Raw genomic sequence first — 25,849 nt, forward strand, 5'->3', positions numbered from 1 at the left:
CCACGGCTGTAGCTACCTCTGTGTCGGCACTCGGCAGTCCATCCATAAGTATACTAGTATCCATCCATCTCCATTGTTTACCTGAGGTGCCTTTTAGTTGTGCCTATTAAAATATGGAGAACAAAAATGTTGAGGTTCCAAAATTAGGGAAAGATCAAGATCCACTTCCACCTCGTGCTGAAGCTGCTGCCACTAGTCATGGCCGAGACGATGAAATGCCAGCAACGTCGTCTGCCAAGGCCGATGCCCAATGTCATAGTACAGAGCATGTAAAATCCAAAACACCAAATATCAGTAAAAAAAGGACTCCAAAACCTAAAATAAAATTGTCGGAGGAGAAGCGTAAACTTGCCAATATGCCATTTACCACACGGAGTGGCAAGGAACGGCTGAGGCCCTGGCCTATGTTCATGGCTAGTGGTTCAGCTTCACATGAGGATGGAAGCACTCAGCCTCTCGCTAGAAAAATGAAAAGACTCAAGCTGGCAAAAGCACTGCAAAGAACTGTGCGTTCTTCGAAATCCCAAATCCACAAGGAGAGTCCAATTGTGTCGGTTGCGATGCCTGACCTTCCCAACACTGGACGTGAAGAGCATGCGCCTTCCACCATTTGCATGCCCCCTGCAAGTGCTGGAAGGAGCACCCGCAGTCCAGTTCCTGATAGTCAGATTGAAGATGTCAGTGTTGAAGTACACCAGGATGAGGAGGATATGGGTGTTGCTGGCGCTGGGGAGGAAATTGACCAGGAGGATTCTGATGGTGAGGTGGTTTGTTTAAGTCAGGCACCCGGGGAGACACCTGTTGTCCGTGGGAGGAATATGGCCATTGACATGCCTGGTGAAAATACCTAAAAAATCAGCTCTTCGGTGTGGAAGTATTTCAACAGAAATGCGGACAACAGGTGTCAAGCCGTGTGTTGCCTTTGTCAAGCTGTAATAAGTAGGGGTAAGGACGTTAACCACCTCGGAACATCCTCCCTTATACGTCACCTGCAGCGCATTCATCATAAGTCAGTGACAAGTTCAAAAACTTTGGGTGACAGCGGAAGCAGTCCACTGACCAGTAAATCCCTTCCTCTTGTAACCAAGCTCACGCAAACCACCCCACCAACTCCCTCAGTGTCAATTTCCTCCTTACCCAGGAATGCCAATAGTCCTGCAGGCCATGTCACTGGCAATTCTGACGAGTCCTCTCCTGCCTGGGATTCCTCCGATGCATCCTTGAGTGTAATGCCTACTGCTGCTGGCGCTGCTGTTGTTGCTGCTGGGAGTCGATCGTCATCCCAGAGGGGAAGTCGTAAGCCCACTTGTACTACTTCCAGTAAGCAATTGACTGTCCAACAGTCCTTTGCGAGGAAGATGAAATATCACAGCAGTCATCCTTCTGCAAAGCGGATAACTGAGGCCTTGACAACTATGTTGGTGTTAGACGTGCGTCCGGTATCCGCCGTTAGTTCACAGGGAACTAGACAATTTATTGAGGCAGTGTGCCCCCGTTACCAAATACCATCTAGGTTCCACTTCTCTAGGCAGGCGATACCGAGAATGTACACGGACGTCAGAAAAAGACTCACCAGTGTCCTAAAAAATGCAGTTGTACCCAATGTCTACTTAACCACGGACATGTGGACAAGTGGAGCAGGGCAGGGTCAGGACTATATGACTGTGACAGCCCACTGGGTAGATGTATGGACTCCCGCCGCAAGAACAGCAGCGGCGGCACCAGTAGCAGCGTCTCGCAAACGCCAACTCTTTCCTAGGCAGGCTACGCTTTGTATCACCGCTTTCCAGAATACGCACACAGCTGAAAACCTCTTACGGCAACTGAGGAAGATCATCGCGGAATGGCTTACCCCAATTGGACTCTCCTGTGGATTTGTGGCATCGGACAACGCCAGCAATATTGTGTGTGCATTAAATATGGGCAAATTCCAGCACGTCCCATGTTTTGCACATACCTTGAATTTGGTGGTGCAGAATTTTTTTTAAAACGACAGGGGTGTGCAAGAGATGCTGTCGGTGGCCAGAAGAATTGCGGGACACTTTCGGCGTACAGGCACCACGTACAGAAGACTGGAGCACCACCAAAAACAACTGAACCTGCCCTGCCATCATCTGAAGCAAGAAGTGGTAACGAGGTGGAATTCAACCCTCTATATGCTTCAGAGGTTGGAGGAGCAGCAAAAGGCCATTCAAGCCTATACAATTCAGCACGATATAGGAGGTGGAATGCACCTGTCTCAAGCGCAGTGGAGAATGATTTCAACATTGTGCAAGGTTCTGATGCCCTTTGAACTTGCCACACGTGAAGTCAGTTCAGACACTGCCAGCCTGAGTCAGGTCATTCCCCTCATCAGGCTTTTGCAGAAGAAGCTGGAGACATTGAAGGAGGAGCTAACACAGAGCGATTCCGCTAGGCATGTGGGACTTGTGGATGGAGCCCTTAATTCGCTTAACAAGGATTCACGGGTGGTCAATCTGTTGAAATCAGAGCACTACATTTTGGCCACCATGCTCGATCCTAGATTTAAAGCCTACCTTGGATCTCTCTTTCCGGCAGACACAAGTCTGCTGGGGTTCAAAGACCTGCTGGTGAGAAAATTGTCAAGTCAAGCGGAACGCGACCTGTCAACATCTCCTCCTTCACATTCTCCCGCAACTGGGGGTGCGAGGAAAAGGCTCAGAATTCCGAGCCCACCCGCTGGCGGTGATGCAGGGCAGTCTGGAGCGACTGCTGATGCTGACATCTGGTCCGGACTGAAGGATCTGACAACGATTACGGACATGTCGTCTACTGTCACTGCATATGATTCTCTCACCATTGAAAGAATGGTGGAGGATTATATGAGTGACCGCATCCAAGTAGGCACGTCACACAGTCCGTACTTATACTGGCAGGAAAAAGAGGCAATTTGGAGGCCCTTGCACAAACTGGCTTTATTCTACCTAAGTTGCCCTCCCACAAGTGTGTACTCCGAAAGAGTGTTTAGTGCCGCCGCTCACCTTGTCAGCAATCGGCGTACGAGGTTACATCCAGAAAATGTGGAGAAGATGATGTTCATTAAAATGAATTATAATCAATTCCTCCGTGGAGACATTGACCAGCAGCAATTGCCTCCACAAAGTACACAGGGAGCTGAGATGGTGGATTCCAGTGGGGACGAATTGATAATCTGTGAGGAGGGGGATGTACACGGTGATATATCGGAGGATGATGATGAGGTGGACATCTTGCCTCTGTAGAGCCAGTTTGTGCAAGGAGAGATTAATTGCTTCTTTTTAGGTGGGGGTCCAAACCAACCCGTCATTTCAGTCACAGTCGTGTGGCAGACCCTGTCACTGAAATGATGGGTTGGTTAAAGTGTGCATGTCCTGTTTATACAACAAAAGGGTGGGTGGGAGGGCCCAAGGACAATTCCATCTTGCACCTCTTTTTTCTTTAATTTTTCTTTGCGTCATGTGCTGTTTGGGGAGTATTTTTTGGAAGGGCCATCCTGCGTGACACTGCAGTGCCACTCCTAGATGGGCCCGGTGTTTGTGTCGGCCACTAGGGTCGCTTATCTTACTCACACAGCTACCTCATTGTGCCTCTTTTTTTCTTTGCGTCATGTGCTGTTTGGGGAGGGTTTTTTGGAAGGGACATCCTGCGTGACACTGCAGTGCCACTCCTAGATGGGCCCGGTGTTTGTGTCGGCCACTAGGGTCGCTTATCTTACTCACACAGCTACCTCATTGCGCCTCTTTTTTTCTTTGCGTCATGTGCTGTTTGGGGAGGGTTTTTTGGAAGGGACATCCTGCGTGACACTGCAGTGCCACTCCTAGATGGGCCCGGTGTTTGTGTCGGCCACTAGGGTCGCTTATCTTACTCACACAGCTACCTCATTGCGCCTCTTTTTTTCTTTGCATCATGTGCTGTTTGGGGAGGGTTTTTTGGAAGGGACACCCTGCGTGACACTGCAGTGCCACTCCTAGAAGCGCCAGGTGTTTGTGTCGGCCACTAGGGTCGCTTATCTTACTCACACACCTACCTCATTGCGCCTCTTTTTTTCTTTGCGTCATGTGCTGTTTGGGGAGGGTTTTTTGGAAGGGACATCCTGCGTGACACTGCAGTGCCACTCCTAGATGGGCCCGGTGTTTGTGTCGGCCACTAGGGTCGCTTATCTTACTCACACAGCTACCTCATTGCGCCTCTTTTTTTCTTTGCGTCATGTGCTGTTTGGGGAGGGTTTTTTGGAAGGGACATCCTGCGTGACACTGCAGTGCCACTCCTAGATGGGCCCGGTGTTTGTGTCGGCCACTAGGGTCGCTTATCTTACTCACACAGCTACCTCATTGCGCCTCTTTTTTTCTTTGCGTCATGTTCTGTTTGGGGAGGGTTTTTTGGAAGGGCCATCCTGCGTGACACTGCAGTGCCACTCCTAGATGGGCCAGGTGTTTGTGTCGGCCACTAGGGTCGCTTATCTTACTCACACAGCTACCTCATTGCGCCTCTTTTTTTCTTTGCGTCATGTGCTGTTTGGGGAGGGTTTTTTGGAAGGGACATCCTGCGTGACACTGCAGTGCCACTCCTAGATGGGCCAGGTGTTTGTGTCGGCCACTAGGGTCGCTTAGCTTAGTCATCCAGCGACCTCGGTGCAAATTTTAGGACTAAAAATAATATTGTGAGGTGTGAGGTATTCAGAATAGACTGAAAATGAGTGGAAATTATGGTTTTTGAGGTTAATAATACTTTGGGATCAAAATGACCCCCAAATTCTATGATTTAAGCTGTTTTTTAGTGTTTTTTGAAAAAAACACCCGAATCCAAAACACACCCGAATCCGACAAAAAAAATTCGGTGAGGTTTTGCCAAAACGCGGTCGAACCCAAAACACGGCCGCGGAACCGAACCCAAAACCAAAACACAAAACCCGAAAAATTTCAAGTGCACATCTCTAGAAACAACTACCCTACTATAGGCACATCCATATGCTTTGCCGGCTCCTACTGCTGGGCTTTACAGTTTACTGTAACTATGGCAACTAGTGGTCTCTAAGTATGATGGATAACCCGCACTTTGAAAGTTTTGTGGAGCTGCTCCTTTAAAAAATTGATAACAATAAAACGGAATGACAGGAGCGCTTAAATGTATCAAATAAAAAATAAAAATAATAAAAAATTGCAAACACCTGTGGAAAAAGAAATGGTTAATGAGCAATGTTTACAGCACTTTCGTGCTGGTGTGAAAAGTCCTGTGCGGGAGTCCCTTTATAGATGCTGGCGCTGCGGTCCGTACTGTGGGAAAGTCTATCTAACTAACTTTCCCTAGTGCTGCCTACCTTTAGTCACGTGCAGACTGTGTTTCTTTCTTGTGGATCGCGTCCTGCCGGCTGGTCCCGATGCTGGTACACGCGCTCCCGTCTTCACACCCGTTTGGCGCAGGCAGGATGACGTCAGGGCTTCACTCGTTAGGTCTTTACCAACGCGTTTCGGACTTGCTGGTCCTTAATCCTAACTAATGGTCTCTGACTGAATTAGTAGAGACAGTGATTCCAGTATGGCTTCCCATGGAACCTCAGTGGCAGTAGTGGCAGATCATTGTATCACAACTAGCTCCTGTATCACTGTAATGAAGGACATGCACACATCGATTTGGATAATTTGGATAATTATACAGCGTTAGTAGGGATGGTCATTGGCCATTGATGGTTTTCAGCTATTGACACTTTGCCACTGATGGTCAATGGTTTAACCATCAATGGCAGAGATCACAGTGATTGTCCCTCCAAAGTGCTAGGGGTTTGGACCTAAGCCCCATCTCCCAGCATGCTACATAGCCCACCCACCTTCTGTGATTGTTTGCTACCCACCACGTCCCTGCCTCCCAAATAGAGGGGCTCATTTATCAACGAGTGATAAAACTTATTGTGAATGATAAAACCTGTTGCATATAATAAATGGTGCTCCAGCCAATCAGCTACTAATTGTCTTTTTCAAACACATGACAGTTGGGAGTTGGTTGACTGGAGCACCAAATATCAAATGCAACGAGTTTTATCATTCATTGATAAATGGGCCCCACACTGTGCCACTAAATGAGACCTCACAAAGCATCATTTTAGGCTTTAAAAAGTACTTGAGCAGATGATCTAAATACTTGGCCATTAAGATACTTTGAAGATACTTTGAAGCGATATTGGGAGCTTCTGTGATGGACAAAATGTTATACAAAGTAGGCTTAGCCTAGTGGACACATCTCCTATATATTTGCCTTGTCTGTGCCTGGCCCTCTAACGCTGGGTGGAGTCACAGGCCTGGGGGGAGTTTCAGCACACCACTAACGGGAGCAGCACTGCAGCCACAGAATCCGGATACCATCTCCACAGACAACCCACCAGTGGCCGGACGCAGCACAGTGCCTGGTAACCATGCACCCCTCCCTAGGTTTACCCCCCAAAACAGCCACCTACACCCCAATGACACCCGAACCCCCCCTTCCCCAGTCCCCAGAGGCAACAAGCAGCCCGAGACGACGTCCGCACAACGGACGAACACACACACACACACAAGACACCCTCACCCCACACCAGCTATTCCCCCCCCCCCTCCCCACAACTCCAGCATCACCTCCTGCATGCAGCCGCGGCACACACAGGCTGGCCGGTACCCGCCGTCCGCACCACGGACGAGCCGCACACCGCCGATCCCCCCCTCCCCCACAACCCCAGCACCCCACCTCTTGCATGCAGCCGCTCCACAACACGTTGGCCGGGGCCCGCCGTCCGCTCCACGACCCGACGTCAGATGAACAGACGAGCCGCACAGCACACATCCTCCCCTCCCCACAACCCCAGCACTATCCTTCAGCATGCAGCCGCGGGACCCGCCGTCGAGCCGCACACCAACTTAACCCCCCTCCCCACAACCCCAGCACCACCTCTTGCATGCAATGCCCCCACAGTGCCAGCTATACACTGCCCCCACAGTGCCAGCTATACAATTGCCCCCACAGTGCCAGCTATACAATTGCCCCCACAGTGCCAGCTGTACAATTGCCCCACAGTGCCAGCTGTACAGTTGCCCCCACAGTGCCAGCTGTACACTTGCGCCCACAGTGCCAGCTGTACACTTGCCCCCACAGTGCCAGCTGTACAATTGCCCGCACAGTGCCAGCTGTACAATTGCCCCCACAGTGCCAGCTGTACAATTGCCCCCACAGTGCCAGCTGTACACTTGCCCCCACAGTGCCAGCTGTACAATTGCCCCCACAGTGCCAGCTGTACAATTGCCCCCACTGTGCCAGCTGTACACTTGCCCCCACAGTGCCAGCTGTACACTTGCCCCCACAGTGCCAGCTGTACACTTGCCCCCACAGTGCCAGCTGTACAATTGCCCCCACAGTGCCAGCTGTACAATTGCCCCCACAGTGCCAGCTGTACAATTGCCCCCACAATGCCAGCTGTACAATTGCCCCCACAGTGCCAGCTGTACAATTGCCCCCACAGTGCCAGCTATACAATTGCCCCCACAGTGCCAGCTATACAATTGCCCCCACAGTGGCAGATAGACATTGCCCCCACAGGCCCAGATATACAATACCCACACTGTGCCAGATATACATTGGCCCCCTGTGCCAGCTATACAATGCCGACACTGTGCCAGCTATACAATGCCGACACTGTGCCAAATATACATTGCCCCCCCCCCACCAGGGCCAGGTATACAATGCCCCACTGTGCCAAATATACACTGCCCCCATAGTGTGTGTGTGTGTGTGTGTGTGTGTGTGTGTGTGTGTGTGTGTGTGTGTGTTTATCTCCTATATAAATATATATATATATATATATATATATCCTATATATTTGCCTTGTGACTCTGTGCCTGCAGTTCTAACGCTGGGTGGAGTCACAGGGCTGTGAGGAGTTAGCAGCTCCTGCCCTGTCCCAGCACACCACTAGCAGAACGGGAGCAGCAGCCACACAATCCCCCCCACCATCCCCAGCCACAAGCCACCCCCCACAGTGCCAGGTAACCATGGCCACCTACACCCCAATGCCACCCGCAGCACCCCCCCCCCCCCCCCCCCCCCCAAACCCCCCTCCACCAGCTCCCACATGCAGCCACTGACGGCCCAGACCGGACGCATAACGGACCAGCACACACACCCGCTAACCCCACAGCACCGATCCCACCCGCCGCACAAGCCCACCATCTCCCAGACTCTCACACCCATCCTCAGCACGGACACGGTGGCCGGGCCGCACCACAGCCGACCAGACAGCCGCAGGCCGCACCACCCCTCCCGCCCTCCGCACACCCCCAGCGCCAGCTCCCGCACTGCAGCCGCGCCTGGGACCCACTGTCCCACCAGTTACGGCGCAGCATCACCCGCGCCTGACTGCTGCCTCCCCATCCGTCTTCTGCGCCACCCGTCCCTCATAATATGTATGGCGGCTTCATAGGCCTCCCTGCACCGCGTACAGACACCCGCCGCCTCCTCCGCACACCTAAGACAACGCTACCTCCCACCATCCCCAGAGACCCGGACTGCACACCACAGGGACTGGCCTGCCGGCTGCACAAGCCTGAGATGCGGGACAGCACACCTGGTACTGTGGACGCTGCCCCAACCTCACAGGTGAGAGAGAGTACATAGGCAGCACCGCGTCTCTGCGTCCCCTCTCTGCCGCCCAGCCTCTTTGCGTCCCCTCCCTGCCTCTCTGTGTCCCCTCCCTGCTGACCCAAATCTCTGCGTCCCCTCCCTGCTGACCCGCGTCTCTCTATCCCCTCCCTGCCGCCCCGCCTCTCTGCGTCCCCTCCCTGCCGCCCCGCCTCTCTGCATCCCCTCCCTGCCGCCCCACCTCTCTGCATCCCCTCCCTGCCGCACCGCATCTCTGTGTCCCCTCCATGCCGCCCCGCGTCTCTGTGTTCCCTCCCTGCCACCCCGCCTCTCTGCATCCCCTCCCTGCCGACCCGCGTCTCTTTATCCCCCCCTGCCGCCCCGCCTCTCTGCGTCCCTCTCCCTGCCGCCCCGCCTCTCTGCATCCCCTCCCTGCCGCCCCACGTCTCTGCATCCCCTCCCTGCCGACCCGCGTCTCTTTATCCCCCCCTGCCGCCCCGCCTCTCTGCGTCCTTCTCCCTGCCGCCCCGGGTCTCTGCGTCCCTCTCCCTGCCGCCCCGCCTCTCTGCATCCCCTCCCTGCCGCTCCACCTCTCTGCATCCCCTCCCTGCCGCACCGCATCTCTGCGTCCCCTCCCTGCCGCCCCACGTCTCTGCCTCCCCTACCTGCCGGCCCGTCTCTCTGCATCCCCTCCCTACCGCCCCGCATCTCTGCATCCGCTCCCTGCCGCCCCGCGTCTCTGTGTCCCCTCCCTGCCACCCCGCCTCTCTGCATCCCCTCCCTACCGCCCGCATCTCTGCGTCCTGCGTCTCTGCATCCCCTCCCTGCCGCCCCGCCTCTCTGCATCCCCTCCCTGCCACCCGCATATCTGCATCCCCCTCCCTGCGTCTCTGCGTCCCCCTCCCTGCCGCCCCGCGTCTCTGCGTCCCCCTCCCTGCCGCCCCGCGTCTCTGCATCCCCTCCCTACCGCCCCGCGTGTCTGCGCACCCTCCCTGCCGCCTCGCCTCTCTGCATCCCCTCCCTGCCACCCCGCCTCTCTGCATCCCCTCCCTGCCACCCCGCCTCTCTGCGCCCCCTCCCTGCCGCCCCGCGTCTCTGCGTCCCCTCCCTGCCACCCAGCCTCTCTGTATCCCCTCCCTACCGCCCGCATCTCTGCCTCCCGCTTCTCTGCATCCCCTCTCTGCGTCCCCTCCCTGCCGCCCTGCGTCTCTGCGTCCCCTCCCTGCTGCTCTGCGTCCCCTCCTTGCGTCTCTGCACCCCCTCCTTGCGTCTCTGCATCCCCTCCTTGCGTCTCTGCGGCCCCGCCCAGCCGCCCCGCGTCTCTGGGTCCCCGCCCTGTGTCTCTGCGTCCCCTCCTTGCGTCTCTGCGTCCCCTCCTTGCGTCTCTGCGTCCCCTCCTTGCGTCTCTGCGTCCCCTCCTTGCGTCTCTGTGTCCCCGCCCTGCGTCTCTGCGACCCCGCCCTGCCACCCCGCATCTCTGGGTCCCCGCCTGTGTCTCTGCGTCCCCTCCTTGCATCTCTGCGTCCCCTCCTTGCGTCTCTGCGTCCCCTCCTTGCGTCTCTGCGTCCCCTCCTTGCGTCTCTGCGTCCCTGCCCTGCGTCTCTGCGTCCCCGCCCTGCCGCCCTGCGTCTCTGGGTCCCCGCACTGTGTCTCTGCGTCCCCTCCCTGCCGCCCGCGTCTCTGCATCGCCTCCCTGCCGCCCCGGGTCTCTGCGTCCCCTCCCTGCCGCCCCGCGTCTCTGCGTCCCCTCCCTGCTGCTCCGCGTCTCTGCGTCCCCTCCCTGCCGCCCCATGTCTGTGCATCACCTTGCAGACGCGGACACACAGTAACGGCAACACGCCGCACGCACCACAGCCGCACAGACCGCTGCCGCCCGCCCCACAACCTCTCTAATACACCCGGCCCACACTGTACCGCCAGATGCCGTCACCACAACGCCGCAACCCCCTCCACTTCCACATCCCCATCACCCGCACCTGTCTGTGTGCAGGCGCCCAGCCTCACGCCACTCCTGCCCCCAGCTCCACATAAAGTCGCTCCCCTACCCGCAGCTTTCCAGGCGCCATGCTGCCTGGGGGAGTGCTCAGTATCAGGGCCGGCGCCAGCATTAGGCAGCTGCCTATGGGCGCCTGCCACGCTCCCGCTTCACTAACTTTTTACTGGACTGGGATCGGAGGAGGCTCCGGCGGGGGAACAGAGCACGCTGCAGCTGTGTGGGGAAGGGACGGCCTCGGGGGATGCCGGTCCACTGTCCACCTGACGGAGGCGCCGGGGAGCGGAAGAGGCTGCGGCTACCGACCCGAACGTGCTGCTGCTGCTGTGTGAGGAGGTGACTCTCTCAGGGCCTTCTGTGGATAACGACACCGAGGAGCGGAGGAGGAGTTGTCGGAGGTGTCCAGCATACTGCAGCTGTGTGAGGAAGTGGCCATGGGAAGGCCGGGGCCCAGCCCAGCCACAAGTGGTGAGTGCGGACAGGAGTGCAGTCGCTGTGTCTGTATATGTCCATGCTGTACAGACCAGTATCATGCTGTGTGTATAGGACCCCGTCCCCCACCCACTGCTACCCCCACAACTGCGCCTCCACCACCCGCAGCACTTCCAGACCCCCTCCCCCATCTGCCAAACCACCCCACCTGCCTCTCTTCCACCCGCACCACCCATGCTTCTCCCACCCCACACGGCACCTCCCAAACCCTACCCCACCAGCAGCACCCCCCCTCCCCCACCCGTGGCATCCACGCACCCCCACAACTGCGCCTCCACCACCAACGGCACTTCCAGACCCCCTCCCCATCCGCCACACCACCGCGCCTGCCGCTCTTCCACCCGTGCTTCTCCCCCCCCCCCGACACTGCACCTCCCAACCCCCTACCCCACCTGCAGCACCCCCCCTCCCCCACACCTGCTCCTCCACCACCCGCAGCACCTCCGGACCCCCTCCACCATCCACCACACCCCCGCAATCAACCCCTTCTCCACCCTCAGCACCTTCGGAACCCTTACTCCATCCCCAACAGCCCTGCACCTGCCCCTCCCCCACCACACCCTCTCTCCTCCACTATTCACACTGCCTCCAAATCCACTCTCCCATTCGCAGCCTCCCCCCCTCCCCAGCACCTCCCAACCCCCTCACCAATCTGCGCCACCCCCATCAACCCCCTTCCACCCGTAGCATCTACAGACACCCTCCCCCACACAGCAGCAAACCCCGCACCCCTCCCTTCCCCACCCGTGCCACACACCCGTCCCCCACCCTCGGAACACCCACAACTGCCCCTCCCCTACCGCCCTCGGACCCCGTCCCCCACCCCACCTGCCCCTCTCCCACCTGCACCACCCATGCTTCCCCCCCCCCCCCCCGCATGGCACCTCCCAACCCCACCTGCAGCATCCACGCACCCCCGCACCTGCCCCTCCACCACCCGCAGCCCCCTCACCCATCCGCACACCCCCTCCCTGCATCAAACCCCCTCCACCCGTACCATCTACAGACACCCTCCCCCACACCGCAGCAACCCCCGCACCTGTCCCTTCCCCACCCGCGACCCCCCGCCCTTCCCCCACCCATAGCACCTCCGGACCCCACTCCCCCGCCCAACCCCACCCGCAGCACCTCCCAACTCCCTTCCCCATTCGCCCCTCCACCTGCAGCATCTACAGACACTCTCCCCCATCCACGGTTCCCCACACACCCGCTACATTCTCTACATCGGGCCTTGCAGCCGCTGTTCACGCCGTAGCAAGAGGCAACGCCCCCATCACCATCCGCTGCCCTTACATTGCGCAATATTTTACCTCTAACAACAGTAGGAATGCAGGTAATACTCCATATAATCATATATTCAACCACACAAAGACGTGCAGGGGTGAAGGGGGTGTAGCCCCCTACGACGGTGTGAAGAGCGCCCGTAGGGCGCGATGAAGCACCTAGTATATAATATAAAAATCACCCCAAAAGCCAACTAGATTTTTTTTTTAAGTGTGATTATGAGGGTGATGTATAAAACCTTCTAAAGAGGAGAAGTGGAGGTGTTGCCCATAGCAAACCAGTCAGCTTCTAGCTCTCATTTCTCATGTACATTCTGTCCGGTATCCGGTCTTTAGGGTGACAGCACTTAGGTCGACACTCACTAGGTCGACATGCATTAGGTCAACATGGTCATTAGGTCGATATGGTCACTAGGTTCACATGGCAAAGGTCGACACATGAAAGGGTCAACATGAGGTTTTAAAAAAAAAATAACTTTTTTTTCTTTTTCATACTTTACGATCCATGTGGACTACGGCTGGGAATAGTAACCTGTCCCGAGCAGCAGCGGAGCGAGGCATCTTGCCCGAAGCATGGTGAGCGAAGTGAGCCATGTGAGGGGACACGGTGCACTAATTGGGGTTCCTGGTCACTTTTACAAAGAAAACAACACTAAAAAATAAATAAAATAAAAACTCATGTCGACCTGTTTCCATGTCGACCCAATGACTGCGTCAACCTATTTCAGGTGTCGACCTAGTCACTTTCGACCAATAGTGGTCAACGTAATGACTGTTGACCTAGTTACTGTCGACCCAACAATCCACACCCTTCTGTACAATAATAGCTTTATGCACATCATTGCATCTACGACATCACAGCCCCTCCCAGTACTGGATACTGTCGGTCTGTTTCGGCTTTCCCGTTATCTCACGTAAAACTTGTTTCAGCTGAATAAAGCTGTACAATGTCCTCATAGTTTAAACAAACGTGGAGCTAACATACCTATTTATAACGTAAATTGGACCTTTGTTCCAGGTTGTAGTGCACATTACAAGTAATATGTTACATTTTTAATAAATTGGGTTTTTTTTCCTGTCAGTGATAAAGCATGTTCCCTCATGCCTGCTCACCAAATATCCTGGTCAATGACCCGCTGACTATTTTATAGAGTCCTGGCGCACTTGTGCGCTGCCTATGGAGGAGATTTATCAAAGCTTGGAGAGAGATGAAAGTAGAGAGAGATAAAGTGCCAACCAATCAACTCCTAACTGTCATTTTTCAAACAGAGGGGTAAATTTACTAAGATTCGTATTTTCCCGTTTCAGGTCAAAGTTCAATCACGAATGACATCGAAAGTGTAAAACTGCAACTTTTTGAATTTGTTACGATGGATTTACTAAGCTGTCGTATTCGGGTTTTTCTTTTCTTCCGATGTCGATGTCATTCGTGTTTTTTTTGTGTTTTTTACGGCAGTGATTAGCAAAACATTGCCGACTTTTTTACAATTAATCTCGGCCGGATCTGTGTGATCCGTGCTGGGGTTCTATTTTTTTTTTTTTTTTTAATTAAACACTGTAAAAGTAAAAAAAAAAATTGCGTGGGGTCCCCCCTCCTAAGCATAACCAGCCTCGGGCTCTTTGAGCCGATCCTGGTTGCCGAAATATGGGAAAAAAAATGACAGGGGTTCCCCCATATTTAAGCAACCAGCATCGGGCTCTGCGCCTGGTCCTGGTTCCAAAAATACGGGGGACAAAAAGAGTAGGGGTCCCCCGTATTTTTAAAACCAGCACCGGGCTCCACTAGCTGGACAGATAATGCCACAGCCGGGGGTCACTTTTATATAGTGCCCTGCGGCCGTGGCATCAAAAATCCATCTAGTCACCCCTGGCCGGGGTACCCTGGGGGAGTGGGGACCCCTTCAATCAAGGGGTCCCCCCCCCAGCCACCCAAGGGCCAGGGGTGAAGCCCGAGGCTGTCCCCCCCCATCCAATGGGCTGCGGATGGGGAGGCTGATAGCCTTTGTTGTAAAAGAAAATATATTGTTTTTAGTAGCAGTACTACAAGGCCCAGCAAGCCTCCCCCGCATGCTGGTACTTGGAGAACCACAAGTACCAGCATGCGACGGAAAAACGGGCCCGCTGGTACCTGTAGTACTACTACTAAAAAAATACCCAAAAAAAGACAAGACACACACACCGTGAAAGTATAATTTTATTACATACATACACACATACATACATACTTACCTTAAGTTCCCACGCAGGTCGGTCCTCTTCTCCAGTAGAATCCAAGGGGTACCTGTTGAAGAAATTATACTCACGAGATCCAGGGGTCCAGGCTCCTCGGGAAATCCAGGGGTAATCCACGTACTTGAAAAAAATAACAAAACGGTGTCCCGACCACGAACTGAAAGGGGACCCATGTTTGCACATGGGTCACCTTTCCACGAATGCCAGAAACCCACTTTGACTTCTGTCTAAGTGGGTTTCTTCAGCCAATCAGGGAGCGCCACGTTGTAGCACTCTCCTGATCAGCTGTGTGCTCCTGTCCTCACTGACAGGCAGCACACGGCAGTGTTACAATGTAGCGCCTATGCGCTACATTGTAACCAATGATGGGAACTTTCTGCCCTGCGGTTGACCTAAAGTGACGTCACCGCTGAGCAGAAAGTTCCCATCATTGGTTACAATGTAGCGCATAGGCGCTACATTGTAACACTGCCGTGTGCTGCCTGTCAGTGAGGACAGGAGCACACAGCTGATCAGGAGAGTGCTACAACGTGGCGCTCCCTGATTGGCTGAAGAAACCCACTTAGACAGAAGTCAAAGTGGGTTTCTGGCATTCGTGGAAAGGTGACCCATGTGCAAACATGGGTCCCCTTTCAGTTCGTGGTCGGGACACCGTTTTGTTATTTTTTTCAAGTACGTGGATTACCCCTGGATTTCCCGAGGAGCCTGGACCCCTGGATCTCGTGAGTATAATTTCTTCAACAGGTACCCCTTGGATTCTACTGGAGAAGAGGACCGACCTGCGTGGGAACTTAAGGTAAGTATGTATGTATGTGTGTATGTATGTAATAAAATTATACTTTCACGGTGTGTGTGTCTTGTCTTTTTTTGGGTATTTTTTTAGTAGTAGTACTACAGGTACCAGCGGGCCCGTTTTTCCGTCGCATGCTGGTACTTGTGGTTCTCCAAGTACCAGCATGCGGGGGAGGCTTGCTGGGCCTTGTAGTACTGCTACTAAAAACAATATCTTTTCTTTTACAAAAAAGGCTATCAGCCTCCCCATCCGCAGCCCATTGGATGGGGGGGGACAGCCTCGGGCTTCACCCCTGGCCCTTGGGTGGCTGGGGGGGGGGGACCCCTTGATTGAAGGGGTCCCCACTCCCCCAGGGTACCCCGGCCAGGAGTGACTAGTTGGATTTTTGATGCCACGGCCGCAGGGCACTATATAAAAGTGACCCCCGGCTGTGGCATTATCTGTCCAGCTAGTGGAGCCCGGTGCTGGTTTTAAAAATACGGGGGACCCCTACTCTTTTTGTCCCCCATATTTTTGGGACCAGGACCAGGCGCAGAGCCCGATGCTGGTTGCTTAAATATGGGGGAACCCCTGTCATTTTTTTCCCCATATTTCGGCAACCAGGATCGGCTCAAAGAGCCCGAGGCTGGTTATGCTTAGGAGGGGGGACCCCACGCAATTTTTTTTTTAAAAATAAGCACTTTCCCACCCCTTCCCACTGATATACATGCACGGATCTCATGGATCCGTGCATGCCTATCCAATCACGAATAAAAAAAAAAGGTCTGGTTTTTTTTAGCACTTTTTTACGAGTTGTAATTTTTCACGGCAGTGTTTGTTTTTTTTTTGCTTTGCACTTCTTAGTAAATGACCGAGATTCATACTTAAACAGCCGCGTTTTGACCGATGGTGTATTCATTCGTAATTTTTTACTTGGACTTGCAAAAAATTACGAATGCCCTCATCTCTGCCGTGATTAGTGTTTAGTAAATTACCGAGATGACACTTTGATGAAAAAACGGCATCTCGGTCAAAATCGGGAGCTTAGTAAATTTCCCCCAGAGTCTTTAAAATGAAAGTTGGGAGCTTTTTATTGGTCTCCACTTTATCTCTCTCCAAGCTTTGAGAAATATCCCCCCATATCTTACAAGGATTCAATTTCACACACAGCTTAAGCACGAACAGATTCTCATCACAGGCAGCCCTTCCTCTCTGCTCCTATTACTCCCTGAGGAACCACCATCCAATAAGCCCAACATGTTTGCAGAATGGTAAAAGCAGGCAGCAGCCAAATATTGTGCAATGCTACACGCGAGACCCCTGGGAACACATTTAATTAAAGACTCTGACAATGCAGCAAGCAAATCCCTCACATATTACATATTCCAGGTGAACAAAGACGTATTAAATAAACTTTCACTGATCATTAGGTTGTAAGCAGCTGCCTCTTTATTAATAGCAGAGACAGATTCTAAGCACGGCATCCAATAAGTCGTAATTCACACTATCTGCAATAAAAAGAAATTTACAGTTTGTAAGTGCAAGATTTCATAGGCTGGTATTGGATGAGTAAATTTATGACGCCCCTGTTAATGCAGGCTTTGGGCAAACCGATTAGAAACTTGATAGGATTTGGCCGGTTCACGGTGTTCCAGCATGTTTGGGGTGCCATTATCATTTTTGGGAAGGTTCTAATCGAGTTTGACTGCCATTGCTAAACTCACTGGTCAAAGGCCGAATCCTCAATTATTATCTGAAGCATTTTTAACTTTGTTATTTGAACAGCAAACATTCTTGTATTCAGGTTTACCGGTCATATAGGAAACTACAAGATATACTACAGTATTTTCTATAATACAATGTAAAGAGATAAACTTGAATGTTTATACCAACTCTCCTTCCTTTATTTAATTTTTAAAGTTTTCTTTCAAGCATTTCTGATAAAAGCATCTGTTACTCTGCAGAATTTCTGATACTACAATGTTTAATTTACCTTGCCCTGTTCATTGTATGTTCACATCCAATGAAATGTGAAAAGATGACAGAGAGCTATCCGCTACACTTGGTGTACAAGTGACAGAGAGCTATCCGCTACACTTGGTGTACAAGTGACAGAGAGATATCCCCTACACTTGGTGTACAGGTGACAGAGAGATATCCGCTACACTTGGTGTACAAGGGACAGAGAGATATCTGCTACACTTGGTGTACAAGGGACAGAGAGATATCTGCTACACTTGGTGTACAAGTGACAGAGAGATATCCGCTACACTTGGTGTACAAGTGACAGAGAGATATCCCCTACACTTGGTGTACAGGTGACAGAGAGATATCTGCTACACTTGGTGTACAGGTGACAGAGAGCTATCCGCTACACTTGGTGTACAGGTGACAGAGAGATATCCGCTACACTTGGTGTACAGGTGACAGAGAGCTATCCGCTACACTTGGTGTACAAGTGACAGAGAGATATCCGCTACACTTGGTGTACAGGTGACAGAGAGCTATCCGCTACACTTGGTGTACAAGTGACAGAGAGATATCTGCTACACTTGGTGTACAGGTGACAGAGAGCTATCCGCTACACTTGGTGTACAGGTGACAGAGAGATATCTGCTACACTTGGTGTACAGGTGACAGAGAGATATCCGCTACACTTGGTGTACAGGTGATAGAGAGATATCTGCTACACTTGGTGTACGGGTGACAGAGAGCTATCCACTACACTTGGTGTACAGGTGACAGAGAGATATCTGCTACACTTGGTGTACAGGTGACAGAGAGATATCCGCTACACTTGGTGTACAGCTGACAGAGAGATATCTGCTACACTTGGTGTACAAGTGACAGAGAGATATCCGCTACACTTAATGTACTGGTGACAGAGAGCTATCTGCTACACTTGGTGTACAAATGACAGAGAGATATCCGCTACACTTGGTATACAAGTGACAGAGAGATATCTGCTACACTTGGTGTACAGGTGACAGAGAGCTATCCGCTACACTTGGTGTACAAGTGACAGAGAGATATCTGCTACACTTGGTGTACAGGTGACAGAGAGCTATCCGCTACACTTGGTGTACAGGTGACAGAGAGATATCTGCTACACTTGGTGTACAGGTGACAGAGAGTTATCCGCTACACTTGGTGTACAAGTGACAGAGAGATATCTGCTACACTTGGTGTACAGGTAACAGAGAGCTATCAGCTGTGCTTGGTGTACAAGTGACAGAGAGATATCTGCTACACTTGGTGTACAGGTGACAGAGAGATATCCGCTACACTTGGTGTACAGGTGACAGAGAGATATCTGCTACACTTGGTGTACAGGTGACAGAGAGCTATCCGCTACACTTGGTGTACAGGTGACAGAGAGATATCTGCTACACTTGGTGTACAGGTGACAGAGAGATATCCGCTACACTTGGTGTACAGTTGACAGAGAGATATCTGCTACACTTGGTGCACAAGTGACAGAGAGATATCCGCTACACTTGGTGTACAGGTGACAGAGAGCTATCTGCTACACTTGGTGTACAAATGACAGAGAGATATCCGCTACACTTGGTATACAAGTGACAGAGAGATATCTGCTACACTTGGTGTACAGGTGACAGATGTTATGAGCCACGGCTGTGGCTCATTCCTGTTTTGCATTTTTGGTTATGTATTTTATGTTATACTTCTGTTTCTGTTCCCCGTGGGTGTCATGGGGTGTTCGGAGCCCACCCTTAAAGAGAAGGTACTGTTATGAACCACAGGTAGTGGTTCATTCCTATTTTATGTTTATAAGTAGTCTTGCAGGCCAGGATTTCCCGTTGCTCTGGTTTAAGAAGATTCTTGTTTGCTGCCAGTGGTGAGTCTGTGTGATTGCAGCTTGTTCCCATGTGTTCAGCCTCACCTGTCTGTTGATTGCACCTCTCAGTTGTGCAGCAGGGCAGCTGCACGACATAATTAATTAAGACTCTCTGTTATATGCTGGCTCAGTGCAATTCACAGACGCTGGTGATATTTCCAGATTTCCTGGGTTCCAGAGTTCTTGAGTTCTGAGCTAGTCCCTGCCAGTTCCTGAGCTCCTGTCTAGCAGTGTCTGTCTAGCTGCTTTGAGTGTCGGTTCCTGTGTCGATTCCAGTGTCTGATCCTGTGTCCTGCCGTGAAGCGTTCCTGTCCAGGAGTCCTGTGGCTTTGTCTGTGCCTGGTCGAATATCTGGCTTCTTGGTGTCCACCGGTCTGTCGTTTGGGATTCTGCCTGTCCTGTAGTTCTGAGAGTCTGTGTCGGCTACATTGGGGGTTCCTGTCCGTTTGCCAGTATTTGTACCGGTTCCGTGAGTAGCGGCTTTGACGCGTCCGTCGGCTCAGGCCGCAGTATTCTTTGGTTATAATTTGTTTCTGGTGTTTTGCAGAGGGTTCTGCTTGTGCTGTCACCGCTGGTACACAACGGTATTGTGTCGGCGAGTGGACAGCATTTCCTTTGCTGTTCTTTTCCTTTGGCGGCGTGCCGCACATATATTTAGGTTTAGGGTTGTTAGTAGCCCCTAGCCTTCTGTTTGTTTTAGCTAGAGGTCCCCTTGTTATTATCCTGTCTCGGTTCACGCCTTGTCTCAATCTAAGACCTGGGGGCATCGGAGTTGGGCAGACCTAATCCGCCCTTCAAACGCGGCTGTCGTGGGCCCAAGAAACCATAGTCACTCAGGCGTGAACGGACCACACGGGTGAAACAACGGAGGTAGGGTGCTAGGGGCTATTTCCACACCACACCTCGTTTCAGCGTCACGTTCTGGTGCTCAGGACTCACTACGCAACATCTCCCTTGTTCTGAGCACCAGGAACCTAACATTATCACCAGCCATACAACAAAAAAAGAAATAAAACTTTTTCTTTTTTGGCCCAGTCCAGTGTCTTGTCTAGAATCCAGTCCTGTCTAGAATTCAGTGTGCAGAATCCAGTCCGGTGTTTAGAATCCAGTCCTGTCTAGAATTCAGTGTGCAGAATCCAGTCCGGTGTTTAAAAATCCAGTCTTGTCTTGTCTAGTTTAAAAATCCAGTCCAGTCTTGTCTTGTCTAGTTTAAAATCCTCCTATGCCAACTATGCAAGCCCTGCAGGCGTCTCTCTCAGCCCTGAACTCTGCTTTCAGTGCTTTGAAACCTGAGCGGCTGGAAGTTTTGCAGCAATCCTTAAAGCAACTGCAAAACCTTCTGACCAAAATTTTGCTTATTTTGCCAGAAGTTCTTGAGAGTTCATTCTCTAAAGAGACTCTTGTTCACAGTATGGTGACAAGTGAATCCTCAGGTTTAATTAGAGAGAAAAAGTTTGAAAGTTTTCTGCGGCCCAGACTCTCAGAAGAGGAGCGTCTGCGTCGCAGAAACTTAGATTTATGCCTATATTGTGGGGGTTTAGGCCACTATCTGCAGACCTGTGAGTTGCGCAAGCCAAAGTGTGGCGACAAGTCCTGCCCTCTGGCCAAGTTGAGTCAGGATACAAGACCTACTCCTGTCTCTACTGTGGCAGAGGTACTTGTCACACAACCCACACTAAAAAGCACTATGTCCTATAATTGGGGTCCTTGGGCTAGGGAGCCCCATTATAGATTCAGGAACCAAAGGAGAATGTTTCTCTCCTCTCTTGATTTTCCTGTGGAAGCAGAGTTGCAAACCCCTGGAGTGGTGCCCGATGCCCAGTGTCCTGGAGTGGTGCCCGATGCCCAGGGTCCTGGAGTGGTGCCCGATGCCCAGGGTCCTGGAGCGGTGCCCGATGCCCAGGGTCCTGGAGTGGTGGCCCGATGCCCAGAGTCCTGGAGCGGTGCCCGATGCCCAGAGTCCTGGAGCGGTGCCCGATGCCCAGAGTCCTGGAGCGGTACCCGATGCCCAGAGTCCTGGAGCGGTACCCGATGCTCTAGGTTATAGAGGGACATCGAATATTATTGCTCAGGTGTCAATACCAGAAGGGGTCTCAGAAGCTGTTACCCCAGGTAGAGACTTGAAAAGCGCAACTCCAGAGAAGGTGTCTAAAACCATAGTTCTAGAAGGGAACTCGAGAAGCAAAACCCCAGAAGGGATCTTTGAAGTAATATCCCCAAGTGGCGTCTCGAGAGACGCAGCCCCAAAGAAGGGTCTAGAGGTCGCTTCCCCAGGAAAGGACTCAAGAGGCATAGCGTTAGTGGAGGTTCTGAAGGTTATAGCTTCAGCAAAGGTCCCGGAAGTCTTAGTCCCGGGAGAAGTTTCGATAATTATCGACTCAGAGAGGGAGGCCGACGGCTCGGTCCCAGAGAGGGAGGCCGACGGCTCGTCCCAGAGAGGGAGGCCGACGGCTCGGTCCCAGAGAGGGAGGCCGACGGCTCGGTCCCAGAGAGGGAGGCCGACGGCTCGGTCCCAGAGAGGGAGGCCGACGGCTCGGTCCCAGAGAGGGAGGCCGACGGCTCGGTCCCAGAGAGGGAGGCCGACGGCTCGGTCCCAGAGAGGGAGGCCGACGGCTCGGTCCCAGAGGGAGGCCGACGGCCCGGTCCCAGAGAGGGAGGCCAACGGCCCGGTCCCAGTAAAAGAATCCGAGGTGCTGGCCCCAGCGGGGTTCCCGGAGGCCACTGCCCCGGGTGGGGTTCAGAAAGTCACTGTCCCGGGTGGGGTTCAGAAAGTCACTGCCCCGGGTGGGGTTCAGAAAGTCACTGCCCCGGTGGGGTTCAGAAAGTCACTGCCCCGGGTGGGGTTCAGAAAGTCACTGCCCCGGGTGGGGTTCAGAAAGTCACTACCCCAGGTGGGGTTCAGAAAGTCACTACCACAGGTGGGGTTCCGAGGGCCACTGCCCCAGGTGGGGTTCCGAGGGTCACTGCCCCAGGTGGGGTTCAGAAAGTCACTGCCCCGGTGAGGTTCAGAAAGTCACTGCCCCGGGTGGGGTTCAGAAAGTCACTGCCCCGGGTGGGGTTCAGAAAGTCACTACCCCAGGTGGGGTTCAGAAAGTCACTACCACAGGTGGGGTTCCGAGGGCCACTGCCCCAGGTGGGGTTCCGAGGGTCACTGCCCCAGGTGGGGTTCAGAAAGTCACTGCCCCAGGTGGGGTTCAGAAAGTCTTAGCCTCGAGTAAGGTCAACAGTGACCAGGTCCTAGCAAAGCACTCTAGTCAGTCAGATGGGAAGGAAGCAGATCCTGACTCTGTTGATATCTCAACATCTATAATCTTTGATGGGGACTTAGTCCAATTTCTGGCGCTTTACAAACACTATTACACCATTTTGTTGTTTAGACCATTTCTGGGCATTACTTCAGAGAACCTTGTGCTCTATCTGATATATTCCTTTAGAGGAGAGCCTTTTGAGCGGGCAACCAGCCTAATGAAAGCTGAAGATCCCATTCTTCAGGATCCCCCGGCATTCAGTGATGCAGTTATTAAGAGATATGGTTCCAAAGAAATTGGTTCAGGTTCCTCTAGGTCACCCGTCTTATCTGCTGAGAGTTCACCGTATTCTGTAAATTCGGCACAAGAGTCTCAACCCGTTGTTTTGACTGCAGTATGTGCTTTTCTCTCTTCTTCTAATAGTAGTACTTTGCCTGAAAGTTCAGCTCCCAAGGTTAAGAAACCAATCTCTGATTTGAACCCAGCCTTGCTGGGAGGTACCATCAGTTCAGACAATGTTTGGGGAATTACCTTGGTCAGACCTCAAGAACTTTGTAAAAATAAGAAGAAGAAAAAGAAATGATTATTGACTCTTGCCTTGTTAAAAAAAAAAAAAAAAAATTTTTTTTTCTTTCCTTGTCTTGTGTCCAGTGGCCACCGTCAAGGGGGGGGGGGGGGGCACCGTTACAAGCTGTTGTCACAGCTTGTTTCTGTTAGACCAGTGTGTCAGGTTTTTTTTTGTATCCCTTGTTTTGGAAAGTATGAATTTTGGGGTCCTTTGACCCCTCCTCAAGGGGGGGTAATGTTATGAGCCACGGCTGTGGCTCATTCCTGTTTTGCATTTTTGGTTATGTATTTTATGTTATACTTCTGTTTCTGTTCCCCGTGGGTGTCATGGGGTGTTCGGAGCCCACCCTTGAAGAGAGGGTACTGTTATGAACCACAGGTAGTGGTTCATTCCTATTTTATGTTTATAAGTAGTCTTGCAGGCCAGGATTTCCCGTTGCTCTGGTTTAAGAAGATTCTTGTTTGCTGCCAGTGGTGAGTCTGTGTGATTGCAGCTTGTTCCCATGTGTTCAGCCTCACCTGTCTGTTGATTGCAACTCTCAGTTGTGCAGCAGGGCAGCTGCACGACATAATTAATTAAGACTCTCTATTATATGCTGGCTCAGTGCAATTCACAGACGCTGGTGATATTTCCAGATACCCAGGTTTCCTGGGTTCCAGAGTTCTTGAGTTCTGAGCTAGTCCCTGCCAGTTCCTGAGCTCCTGTCTGTTATGATTCCTGTACTCCAGACCGGAGGAGATCTTATGGCAGAGGTCTGAGTACAGGGAAAATAAGCTGGTTGTGGGAGCAGGAGAGCCTAGTAACCCCTGGCACCCTAACTCCGTTGTCTCGCCCGTGTTATCAGAAATCCCCTGCGAGACTATGGTTGCTTGAGCCCATGGCAGCCGCGTTCGAAGGGCGGATTATGTCTGCCCAACCCCGATGCCCCCGCAGGTCTTAAAGGGAGACAAGGGGAAGTCCGAGACAGGGTGATAACAAGGGGCCCTCTGACTAAGCAACCAGGCCAGGGGTTACAAGCTAACTAACTTAAACCAAAGGTATGTGCGGACTAGCCGCCAGGGAAAAGGACAACCAAAGATCCCCTGATCCGTTACTCCTATCCAGCACCGCTGGATACCAGAGTGGATCTGTGGGAGCGGAATCCTCCGCAAAAGCTCCAGAACACAAGTAAACAAAATAATAAACAGTAAGCGGACAAGCCGCAACACACGGCTGAGCCGCGACTCACGAACACCACAAGATGTTAAAGGTGCTCGGTCAGACTCCAGGAACAGATGACAAACTTCCGAGTACAGGATCTCTGAGGACAGGAACAACCGGATTGAGCAGGACTGGAAACTCTCTGTAGCAGACACAGGCAAACAGGAAGCTATCACCGGCGTCTGTAAGGAGTCCTGAGGGTGCCTTTATTCAGGAACCCTCCAATCAAAATCCAGACAGGGTAATCAGCTGAAATGCCGTGCAGCTTGCATGCTGCACGGCCAGCGCACCATGAGGTAATCAGGACAGACCCAGCAACGGGGAACGCGGCTGAACGTGGCGTCCCCGTTGCTAAGGTCAGAGCGGCTCCGTGCGCCCGGCGTCTAGCGTTGCCAGGGAGCCGGCGGCTGTACGCGCACGGCGTCCCTGGTTGCTAGGCGCCGGGCCGCACCGACGAGCGGACCCCGGCGCCTAACAGTACCCCCCCCTTGAGGAGGGGTCAAGGAACCCCTAAAGCCGGGTTTCTGAGGAAATTCTCGAAAAAATGCCCTTTTGAGCCTCGGGGCATGAAGATCCTCATCCAGGACCCAAGACCTTTCCTCTGGCCCATAACCTCTCCAATGTACCAAAAAATAAAGCCGACCCTGGGACAACTTGGAATCGAGAACCTTCTCCACCAAGAACTCCTGCTGACCCTGTACATTTATTGGTGATCTCCCCTGAGATATTTTACGAGGAAATCTACTGGATGAAACATATGGTTTCAGTAATGAGCAATGGAAGGTATTTCCGATCCGTAAAGTTTTTGGTAAACGTAACCGGAAAGCAACTGGATTGACTTTTTTGATAATGAGAAATGGTCCAATAAATCTAGGACCCAATCTGGCTGAGGTTTGTCGAAGTTTAATGTTGCGAGTCGACAACCACACCCTGTCTCCTACTTTAAAAGTGCACGGCCGCCGGAGCCTGTCAGAAAATCTTTTTTCCCGGAATGCTGCTTTTCTGAGAGCCAAGTGCACTTTTTTCCAAATAAGTTTAAGATGAGAGGTCAGGGCCAGAGAGGAGACAGAGGAATGTTGAAAAAATGAATTAGCTCTGGGGTGAAAACCAAAAACTGCAAAAAATGGAGACACATTGGTGGAGGAATGACAGGCATTATTATAAGCAAACTCCGCCAAAGGAAGAAACTCAGACCAGTCATTTTGGAGTTTGGCCGAGTACAAACGCAAATATTGTTTTAGAGATTGGTTAACTCGCTCAGTCTGCCCATTGGATTGGGGATGATAACCGGACGTTAAAGATAATTTCATCTTTAACGAAGCACAAAAAGACTTCCAAAATTGTGCAATGAATTGTGGACCCCTATCAGAAACAATATCAGTGGGTAAGCCATGGAGTCTGAAAACATGGCGGAGGAACAAGACTGCCAATCCCTGGGCAGATGGCAATCGGGGAAGAGCAATGAAATGGGCCATTTTGCTAAAACGGTCCACTACTGTCACAACTGAGGGCCTGAGCTGACGGGAGGCAGCCTCAGTTGTAGGGGCTGAGATGTACCGGAACCTGGGAGGTTGTATCAGACCCCTGGACATGTAAGTAACATG

The sequence above is a fragment of the Pseudophryne corroboree genome, chromosome 9 (assembly GCF_028390025.1).
Source record: "Pseudophryne corroboree isolate aPseCor3 chromosome 9, aPseCor3.hap2, whole genome shotgun sequence".
NCBI lineage: Eukaryota > Metazoa > Chordata > Amphibia > Anura > Myobatrachidae > Pseudophryne > Pseudophryne corroboree.